The sequence below is a fragment of the Passer domesticus genome, chromosome 2 (genome assembly GCF_036417665.1).
Source record: "Passer domesticus isolate bPasDom1 chromosome 2, bPasDom1.hap1, whole genome shotgun sequence".
Lineage (NCBI taxonomy): Eukaryota > Metazoa > Chordata > Aves > Passeriformes > Passeridae > Passer > Passer domesticus.
Window position 1 is genome coordinate 78,447,252 of NC_087475.1, and position 11,601 is coordinate 78,458,852.

An 11,601-nucleotide genomic window follows, 5' to 3' on the forward strand; every position below is an offset into this window, starting at 1 on the left:
CAATAAAAATATAAACTTATCCTTTCTTACAATTATTTTGGTAAAAACTTTTGAGTTAGTATTTTCACATTTTAATATAAAGACTCTTGGAAGGAGAATAAAAAAATGGAAGGTGTAGTTTTTCACAAATTAACCTGGAACAAAATTTGGAGTAATTTTACCCTTCCAAGCTGATAAGAAAATAACTACATATGGAATTGGAATAAAGAAAAAACTCTTCAAATTTTAAATATGAAGAAAAATTTCAATTACTTTTGCATAATTTGTTTTACTTCTTAACATTGATTTCTCACAACTTTGTAAAATTCAAAACAAAATGCTGTTTTCTCACAAAGGTGTCAAAAAATGCCAATAAGAATTTAATGCCAATTTAATTCTTTAAATGTTTCAAAATTTAAAAAATACCTTGACTTAAGAAAGCGATGATCTCTAACACCATTTCTAGAAAAAAAATCAGCATGAACATGTTGGAGTACTTCAATGAAACATCAAAAACCAGAGATTTTTTAATATCATCCAATAATTTTGTGTGCTTCATTTCAGTTTTCAGTGTGCCCCAAATCTGAATGTCTCAAAATAAAGTTAAAGTGCAAAAAGGGCTACAGATCTTTGGTGGCTCAGATGATAAATGATAATTTGTCAGAATTACATTACTTGCTCATAAAATCACTGTGAGAAGTAGAAAAGGCTTTCTATGAGTTCACTGAGTAAAACCCTGTCTTCCTCTGCCAGTATCACATGAAGGATCAGTTTTTTAAGTGGCTAAGCTGTTTCTTACAGAGGTTAAATACATATTTTCTGTAAATATCTTTCAGAAATTATTTCAAAGTTTGGCTGTGCTTAATGTTAAGTCTTACTTTAAAGTTTAAACTAAGGGCTGTTGTAGATTTTTCTTGGCAGACAAAATCAGGCAGATGAAGCTGTTAAAACACTGAAGTGTTTGTCTTTTCCACTGTCCATTAATGCAAGGATGCCTGATACCACAAGTCATCACCTGCTGACTTATCACAGCATTCAGTCCTGTATATTAAGCTAAATGAAAACTAGATATCTGATTTTAATCTTCTGCCACAAGCTTGTCAGAGTCCTAAGTATCTTTTGCGGCATTATAAGCCTATTGCTTTTTTTGCCCTATCTTCAGTGAGCACAGGGAGCAATTTATTTATTTCTGTTATGCTACTTCTTCTGATGTATTTATAGGCTAAGAAGGATACAGAGTTTTAAACAGTAAATTTGTCTGACTGCTCTCAAGGAACTCTGTGTTAATACATAACAATAAGCTGGGAAGAAGAAAATGTAGGATTATGTCAAGCCATAGGGCCAGTGAGCCTTCCAGAAAGGTTGGGTGTGGAGTTCTCTGTCAGTGATGAAGGGGAATTTTAATGTCTCATGTTCTTTTTGGAGTTCACTGTAAGGCAGATGAGACAGGTAGATGACTTTATTTTTTGTGAAAATCTGTGGGTTAGGCAATTTTGGCATAACTGGTGTTTTCCTGACACAACTATCACGAGTGGTTTTAATTGAATCATGCAATCATAGAATATGCTGCATTGGAAGGCACCCATCAGGATCATGAAGTCAGTTCCTGGCCCTGCATAGGACACCCCAGGAGTCACACCATGTGCCTCAGAGCATTGTCCAAATGCTTCTTGAGCTCTGTCAGGCTTGGTGCTGTGGCCACTTCCCTGGGGAGCCTGTTCCAGTGCCCAGCCACCATCTGGGTGAAGAACCTTTTCCTAATATCCAATCTAAACCTCCCCTGACTCGGCTTCATGCTCTTTCTTTGAATCCTGTCACTGATCTGAGTGAAAAGATCTGTACCTGCCCTTCTGCTTCACCTCCTGAGTATGTTGAAGAGCACAATGAGGTCTCTCCTCAGTCTGCTTTTCTCCAGGCTTAACACACCAAGTGATCTCAGTCACTCCTCATACAGCTTTCCCTCCCTCCAGACCCTTCAGTATCCTCATGGCCCTCCTTTGAACACTCTCTAATTGCTTAATGCCAAAAAATGACAGATTGTGTGATTTGATTTAGGGATGCAGCACTCCTTGAATGAGTCATCCTGGTGCCAGATGTTTGAATGCTCTGGAGATTCAGAGATCTCTTTACTGAGTGCTTACATTTTATCCATCAAGGGTACAAGAGATGCTGGAATATTTCTCTAAAGCACAGAAGAGTGCACTAAAATAAGCTAGAAAGAAACAAGACAGAATAAGTGCTCCAGCAATGTTTATTTAGCCACCATTATTCCACGGCAATGTTCATTTAGCCACCATTCCTTAAAAACAAACTAAACTGTTGAGAAAAAAAAGAGAAAAAACTATGCCGATATATCAGACAGCTGAGTTAGTAAAGCTAAAGCATTATGAATGTCCATGTCATTGACCTGCCCCACAGGCTCTCACCAGCACTGCTCCAGTACAAGACCATACTACAGGGGGATGTCTTTCACCACTAAATATAGCTTTTGTCACCTCATTTTATATTTTATCACTATATACCCCATGTCTAATTCTAATGAGTCCATATAGTTCAGTCAGCTATCTCAGTTTTCTATAGTATTAAGGAAAAGTTTATTTCAAGAGCATGCAAGTTATTCACCTGAGAATATTGGTCTGAGGGATATGTTGTTTACTTGTATTTCACAGGAGGCCTGTGCAAGCAGAAGCAATGAGTGGGCAGTGTCTGGAGATTCTTAAATTCAGAAAAACCTGTCCTCTTTTGGAAATTGCACTGATATCAGTCATAAATACATACTTTTTGCTTTTTTACTTATTGCTGTAAAGTAGGGATAGAATTAAACTTATAAAGTATTTTACTCACCTTCTCTTTTGTTCACGATGCAGCCTGAGAATATGGATTTCAGTGATACAAAGTCTCATCATAAATATGTGGAAGATATTGTTTGTGGCCTTTCTGTCTTTAAGATGTGTGTGACTTCAGGGAACAGCAGAAATTCAGAGCCTCAGTCACAGGCAGATGAGTGGAAGATGTGGGAATCTAGCCTTCAAGAGAGATGAAGGTTACAAACCCTTCACAACCAATCATCTGCAAAGTCAAGTACTAAGAAAATCATTGATATTAAAAGTTGTCTTACAAATGCTTCCTTAAACTAAGGAGGTGATGACATGGCTTTCCCACCACCAATCCCTTGGAAAGGATATGTGCTTAACCTGGGGGCTGAAGTGGAAGAAAGGTTCTGCGGATTTCAGCAAGACACCATCCCAGCTTATCATAATTACGTGCCTTCTTCAGGTGACTGGACCAGGACAGCTCACATCAGTCACTGTAAACGTGTTGTCAAGACTGTAAGTGAACTCTCAGGATGATGAGGAGCACCCGGCTTGGAGTAAGTGGTGGAACAAGAAGTGAAAATCTGCTGGACAGGACACCAGAAGGACACTTGTTATGCTGAACATAACAAGTGCCTGTGTAGGAAGCAAGCAAAAGTTAGAGTTGTGACAGGTGCCTGAGTCTCACAGGTGGTTAAGTGGGAGGATGTGAAAAAATGACAAACTTCGCAGATAATTGGAGAGGAGTATTGGGAACGTTTGTGGGAGTACAGTGCTGTAAGGCAAACAGCTCTCAGGTAACCATCAGTGATACCATATAATGCCAAGTTAGCTGAGCAAATGGGATGAGAAATAATGTATTTGTTATCACAACTTGTACTAACTGAGAAAAAAAATATGGGTTCAGGTGTTTACCTGAGGGAAAACAGGAGATGGAAGATAGATAGAAGAATGTTGGAAAGGAAGGCTGTTAGGAACTCTTTATGCGTGGAGACGCGAGGCTTGATTCCATTTTTAGAAGTCTGGTTTATTATACCATGATATATATTATATTAAAATGCTACATTAAAACTATACTAAAAGACTAGAGAGAAAAATATTATTAGAAGGTTTGAAAGAACAAGAATAGAAAATGCATAATAAGATCTTGTGACTCTCAGAGTCCGATGCAGATGCAACTGTGATTGGCTCTTAATTAGAAACAACCAACATGAACCAATCACAGATGCATCTGTTGCATTCCACAGCAGCAGATAGTTATTGTTTACATTTTTTTTCCTGAGGCCCTCAGCTCCTCAGGAGGGAAAAATCCTAGCAGAGGATTTTACATAAAATATCATGGTGACAGAAGGCCATGAAGGGGAAATGGATCCTTAGGAGTGGAAATACTGTGAATATGGTGTATGGGGGCCTACCATGGTCTAGCTGGAGCAGGACACAAAACCAAACCATCTAGTCTGACCCTGAAGCAGGTTCACCCTGTGCCTGAGTCAGTGGGTTTGGGATGGGTGTAGGGCAGGTTATCTACCTCTCCAGTAAGGGAACACAAAGATAGGTGGATTAAGCATCCCAGAATTGCTGTGTTGGTGTGTTCCAGGCCTCACAGCTTCAACAGCCACCCAACTTTTCAAAATGGGAGTGTTGGTTTTTTTTTCATGTGACTTCAAAACCTGTCATCCCTTCATTTCGAGGCACCAGTGTCACACCTCTTTTGTGAGCATTTGCTATGAGATTTCCGTTTGCTCTTTGGTCTGTGCCTTTCATTAACCTGCATTATTCATTGGGATAGCAATGAGATGGTATGGGAACCCTCTATAAATGACAGGTTTTGTCCCCAGAATTCTCTTAAATTAATCTCTTCAATTTCCTCTCATGCCTTGTATTCTCAGCCCAATTGTAAGGTACAGCTTATCAGTCTCTGCTCTAACATTAACCAGGTTCATCATCATTTGGAGCGGTCTATTCAAGAGTCTGCAAAAAGCCTGTGAAAGAGAACAATTTATTAAAACAAATCCTGGAAAAAAAAATTCCAAATGCTAACCAACTAAATCATAAAAAACCCCAAAAAACAATGACAAAAACAACAAGAAAAACAACAAAAATCTCCCCCCACCCCCCAAAAAAAAAACCAAAAAACAAAAAAAACCAAACCCAACAAAAAAAAAAAAAAACAACAACAATAAAAACAAACAAACAAAAAAAACCCACAAACAAAAAACCCCACAAAGACACTCACAGAGAGAAAGAGGGAAAAACACAAATGGTCAATATACATAATATTATTTCTCTTGGACTTCAAGGTGTACATGCAAGTTTATTCAAAAATTCTAAATCCGGAATCTAATTTTTCAAAGAAATGTGATAGTAAAGCAAGCTAGGTTTGAATTTGTCTCATTGTAATGATCACTGAAAATTCCCTGGTGAATTTCACAGATGGTAATTTTACCAGCTTCAGAAGAACCCTAGACTCCCACAAACCCTAAACTGGTCACATCTACCCATTTTTTTCAGCAGATGTGTCATTATTATTCTTCCAACAGGGTTTTTGCTATAGAGTCCACTAAGACTCAGTGGCAGAGTTAGAATTATTACCTGTTTCTGTATAAGCAAGTCAGGCTCCTGAGCAATTAAAATATTCATATTCTGTAAAAAAAAAACAAAACAAAACAAAAAAAACCTACAGCAAACTCTTCAAGATAACAGATTATATATATTGTTCAAAAAATAGTATGTTCTTGGTAGACTCCACACTAAACATCAACTACAGAAATCCAATCTTATTTCCTCAGAAAAAGACAGCTCACTTCAGATCAGATGGATTTTATCTGTTAATAAAGATGAAAGACTCACATAGCAAAGAAAATTATTCTGCGATAGGGGGAGGAATGAGTTAAACAATTATCCATGCAGACACTGAAAGAGACCTTACAGAACTACTGCAGTTTTAGTGCAGTCCTGTTAGACCACCCTGCTGCTCGCTCATCTGGACACTCCATTGGCGGCTGTATCTGCCTCTTACTACTCTGCACAGGTGTTCCTGTGATTCCTTTGGTCTGGGAGTTTCTCTGGCATATTCACAGCACATATGCTTTGGCTATTTTGCCACAGAAATACGATTATGTGAACCAGGTGGCCTCTTCCCACAGAATAGTACTGATGCCTGTCTCACCCCTCCATCGTTTAACTACTTCCTGTGTTGTGGATACACCAGACTCGTGAGGATGAAAAGTGAATAAATAGAGAGAGGGCTGTCCATGAGTTTTAAGTACCTTTTTTTGTTTTTCAAATCAGCTAATGAGACTTATAGATCTATACAAAATCTAATGTTTTATAACTCAAGAGACACATTTTCCCTGTCTCAGTGTACACAGGGTGTTGCAAGGACTGTAACTTGAAGCTTCTAAGACTGTAATTTTTCCTGCAAGCAGTTTCTGTAGCTCAAGTTTCTGTCTTTTTCAGTCATGTATTTTAATTTTTTCATTTCCTCAACAATGGTTGTACAGGCCTCTATGATGCTAGAAGTGCATTTCCCCTCTTACCCTGGTCCTTCCTATAGAGGTCTGTGATTTTAAGTTTTGTAGTAGCAATACAAGAAAGTTCTTTCCTCTCCCTTATTGGGAACATTTCACTCACTTGCACTAGTCCTCTATAATAAAACTTAAAAATCAAAGATATCAGATGATAGCTATCCTTCCCTATTCAGCAACAAATGCTTCACCAGTATTCTCCAAGCCTCCTTTCCAGATTTATTCTGCAGTTAACAGCCTTTCTCAAATACCTTTACTAATGTAGTTTTATAGATTATTTTCCTTTGTTTCTTGGTGTAAAAAGCATGCAGCTGGTATTAAAATATAGTAAAAAACAAGCTCTAAATATCCAAGACTTCCTCATGGAGCAAAAAGATTCAGCACAGATCCTAGTAAAAACCAATGCCCTTCTAAAATTGTAGTTTTAAGTCAAAGAATTCTGCCTTAAATGACAATAAACATTAGCATAAAGGAAATGAATTTAATTCCTTATCTGTACTACCAGTGGAACCTTGAGAGTACTCCAGCTCACCTTAAATGAAAGACTGAGAAAGTGATTAATATTCCAAAATGTAAATATCTAGCTATGGGGAATAACCAGCAGCCTCCAACTGCTTTCTTTTGGGATTCAGATCTCCAAGATAATCTCCAAGATCACAGATACTTTTCCCTGATGCGTTTGCATGCTTTGGACAATGTTAGGCAATTATGATTTGCACACTTAGTGCCTGGTAAGCTCATTTACAAATTACCTGTAATGGCTAATCATCAGTGACCACACTGGGAGCTTAGACAACCAGTTCACATATATGAATTACAAATAGACTTTTAAAACAGGATGATTTAATTTTGAACTGAATCCTAAATGCGAGTTGGATTGGTCCAAACCCATGGAATTCGTAGCTTGTATATAAACAAATTTTTAACTTCATGTCAGGAACCAAAGCCATTTTCTCTTTTAGCACAGACAGATACAGCAAGAGAGTTCAGAAGTTGGCGTGGTTTTTGGTTTGGAACTCACTAATTGATCTTCAGGCTTGTTTTTTTTCACATCACCAAGAAGTCTTCATTAAATGATGAAGGATGGACAACTAGAGAAAATACGAACATCTAATCAATCCAGTGGAAAGAGAAAATAGAATCATGCCTCATATTAAACTGAATTTTCTTTCCATTGTAGGTTTTTATTGTGTTTTTGTAAACATAATGTAGACAAAGCTAAGAAAAGTACAGCAGTCTTCTGAATTGTCCACTGTTCTGCTCCTGTGGCGTCTGTTGGACTACTTCTCAGGTGGGCATAGAAGAACACTTATTTTTAGGTCAGTGCTTTAATTTAGTATTATTTTATTCAATCAACTTTTTATTTGGTAAGCTAAAAGTCCATAAATTAATTTTTAAAAAGGCATTTTTAAGTGGAAACAAAATTTGCATACTTGTTTTTTGCTAGTATACAATAAAAACCACTGTCAGACAATTCAATGCGGAATCAAAGTTAAGAAAATAAAAATGGAAAAAAGCAAATGGGTGTTTGGGGAAGATGGCAAAGAAAGATGTGTGTTTCACTGAAGGTTTCATCATACTAAAAAACCTTTTCCAGCTTTTTTATTATCATGGCAGTGTAACAAATTTTAGAGCTTTCAAAGCATCACTCAAATGGCTAGTATTTCCACAAAGTGCTATCCGAAATGGAGTAAATTTCTGTAATGTTTGTTGGGAAATTTCAAAAGTAAAAATAAGATTTTTTTTCTTAATAATTAATACATTAAAATGTGCTTTATATTATTTTTGCCTGAGAAATCCACACAATAAGGTTTACTAAAAGCCTGTTTCCTGTCATAATATAAACATCTATTAAATTTAATGCTCAGACTGAAATCAATTCAGTTATTTATGTTCTTCTTTTTCAGAGGAATAACAGATATGTAGAGATATTTAAAAAATACACTATTTTTCTGCTAAAGACAAACTTTAAACTCTTTGCTTACAAATCCAGAAATTCACATCAATGGGATAGATAAAATGCTCCAAAGAATATGAGTTTTATCATTAACCTGTCAGCATTAGGTTACAGGAGCCTAATCTTTAGAGAAGTCATGTGTAGTAGTTTGGGGCTTTTTTCTTTCACTAAAAATTTCATTTATGTCTTTTGCAGCTCCAGAAGCGATAAGAAAATTGTCACCTCATGCCTAAAACAAGAGGCTTCTATTCAGAGTTCAGCTCCAGGGATGAGCAAATCATTTGCTTTCCACAGTATCACTTAGCAGGTGCTAACGAGGGCAGCTATTAAAAAAAAAAAAAAATCCCTTTGGTCCTTTGGTGTTTGTGTGTTTGTTTATTTGTTTTTTTCTTGACTGCTGGTGTTCACACTTGCCCACCAGAATTCCTTTTTTTTTTCCTAAGTCATCTGCCTCACTGTTTAGGAAGAGATGATAATGCTATCTTTTATGTAAATGTAAATTGATCATAATTAGCATGCACAGCGCAACATTTTTATCTTGTATTTCTAGGTGCAGTTAAACAGAGCTAGTGTTCAACAAGCTTATAAACATATCAGCTACTATTTATTTGAAACTGTTTATTTACTGAAACCTGCCCATACATTTATATTGTTCCCTAAGAAGAAAAACTAAAGCAAAGTGAATGATTCTATCTTGTTTTTATTTTGTACTTGCCCGGTATAAGTATTGATTTTCATATGGAAGGGCCAGAAGTTCAATGTAGACAAAGAAAATGTTGGGTTGGGAAACAGTCTTAAGACACTGAAACATTCAGAAAGCAGGAGGATGAAGAGGGGCAGCCTGTTTTAGGCAGTTGCTTCCTCATCTCATGTCTTATGGTGCAGCAGGTTAGAGGAAGATTCCAACAGTGCTAAGGAAAAGGGAATTTTATTTACCACAGAGACAAAAACTTTCAGACGATATGAAACCAGCCTTGCTACAGTTGAATGCAGTCAGAAACAGCGTGCTGAGAAGGCTTCTGCATTTGCCTAACCATGTGTAATATGCCATTCATAAAGTAGTATTCCCACATTTATCTTAAGGCTACTTATTGACAAGTGCTCAGCCAAATATAATTTGGAGTCTGATAGCTAGATAGCCTTGACAGATAATCAATATATGCAGCAGAACATGTTCAATGGGTTTGGTATTTACCAAATGAATATTAGAATCATTAACTTTGGAAAGTACCTTCAAGATTATTGAGTACAACTGTTAACCCAGCACTGCCAGGTCCACCAGTAAGCCGTGTCCCTAAGCACCAGATCTACACTCCTTTTGAACAGTTACAGGGACAATAATTCCAACAATTCCCTGGGCTCTCTGTTCATATGCTTGACCATATTTCAATGAATAAATTTTTCCTAATGTCCAATTAAACCTGCCCTGGCACAATTTAAGATCAATTCCTCTTATTCTATTGTTTGTTACCTGGCAGAAAATATCAACCCCCACCCGGCTACAGCCTTTTTTTAGGCAGTCATAGAGAGCAATAATGTCTCCCCTCAGCCTCCATTTCTTCAGGCTAAACAACCTCAGTTACCTCAACTGCTCTCCATAAGACTTGTGCTTTAGGAAACATTATACAACATTCTTGATTTCCAGAAATGGATGTGCAGGTTGCCACTGTTATAAATAAAAAATGCGAATTAGCCAATTTTAATAAAAATATGAAATATAAAATTTATTCCGCGACCATAAAAACAATCCAATCTCGACAGCCACCACCGAAACGGATAGCGTACCACCCCCCGGGAAGTGATACGGGTGAACGTGAGGAATGGACCAACTGGTACCTAGACCTCCCCATCCACATTTACTGCTTGCAAGGTAGCAGTTTTTATACAGTTTATTTGGCCTGCGGCAGAAAGTCTTTGTTTCCTTCTGAGTTCTTCATATTCAAGGTGGTTTCTTTCCCTGGACAAAGCCTCGTTCGGGGGTGGAATGGTCCATTTCTCTGGTTCCCGGAATCTGGCATTCAGATTCAATGTGTTGGTGGTTCTGATCCCCACAGATAGGCATCTTGTCTGGGCCATCAGCACCTTGGTGTCTTTGGGCATAGGTGCTGATGAATGCTGGTCCCTGGTGCAGCTGGAGTTCCTTTCGGATGCAAATACTGAGATGTCCATCTGCTGCGGCTTTGTGATCTCGTCATCCTGTTGGATTTCTTAACCTAAAGGGAACGAAGGGTTTCCCTCCCCCCTCCTTTTTTCTCTCCCCAGTTCACATATATATTTTATACACTATTTATCTCCACGAATTACTACTTATATTCCTAACACCACACTCCCATGCATTAATATAATAATGATAATCTTAACAACATTCATCCCTCTGTTTGGTTTGCTAGCAGTATATGACAGATTTTTAGCAATATAAATATTGTGTGAGGCTAGCTATTCAGTGCTACTTCCACTGTCGCTAGTGATAGCACTGATTGAAAGTAGTGACTGTCCTTATTGTTTTGATTTTTGTACCATAATTATTTACCATTGTAAATTCTTTTTAACTTTGGTAATTGCACATACACACATTGACATAGAGAAATGCATGCATTAAGGAAGAGGATGAAGAAGGGAGAGTAAGGCATTTTCTGACTCTCTGAAGTGATCAGGCTTCCAGATGAGGAATGATTATTCACTCATTTGCTCTGGCACAAACCATCTTGAGTGCTGCAGCTCCCTGGTTGTCTGACCCACATGTACAGCCACCATTTTGTGACATAGCCTATCACACAAGAGCATTTTCCATAGGGTTGTAGGTGTAATGTCCAGTGCACTTGGCCATGGCCATAGAGAAAATAGTTCTCATGTTGTTATTCATGGATTCTAAGTTATTTTGCTTTCAGCCCTCTATGTGCACAAGTCATAATTAGATGGCTTTTCAAAAAGAGGGGTTTTTTAGGACAAAAATGCTGTGCAACAAATCTGAGGCAGAGTGAGTAAAAAGTTTTCCAAATATTGATTAGCAACTTCTGTTGATGACTTTCAGAATGCCTCAACTGGATGTTGCCAGTACTTTTTAGGCAATTTATTGAGTTACGTTCTGATGATCTGCTGTATCATGAAGAAGTCTCGAAGTCACTACAAATTTCATGTGCAATGTTATCCTTATTGTGACAAATACTGAATGATATTAACATTTTTATATATATATGAAAGTTACAATCGCTGATGGGAATTCAGTAAGAGTTGCAAGCCTCATCCTGTTTATTCAAATACCAGTTTTGAATGATCCTCATTTTCAGAAATAAAGTTCTCCTGCACTGCATAAATTTCTGAGCTT

At 37.4% G+C, this 11,601-nt stretch overlaps 1 long non-coding RNA gene across 1 annotated transcript in view; it reads left to right on the forward strand.

The window, feature by feature from the left end:
* LOC135295530 (uncharacterized) overlaps positions 1-8,636 on the forward strand; it is a 29,332-nt gene extending 20,696 nt beyond the window's left edge. Inside the window, exon 3 of the long non-coding RNA XR_010357657.1 lies at positions 8,472-8,636. This is a non-coding gene — a long non-coding RNA (uncharacterized LOC135295530). The remainder of the gene's footprint in view (positions 1-8,471) is intronic.
* The last annotated feature ends 2,965 nt before the right edge of the window (positions 8,637-11,601 follow it).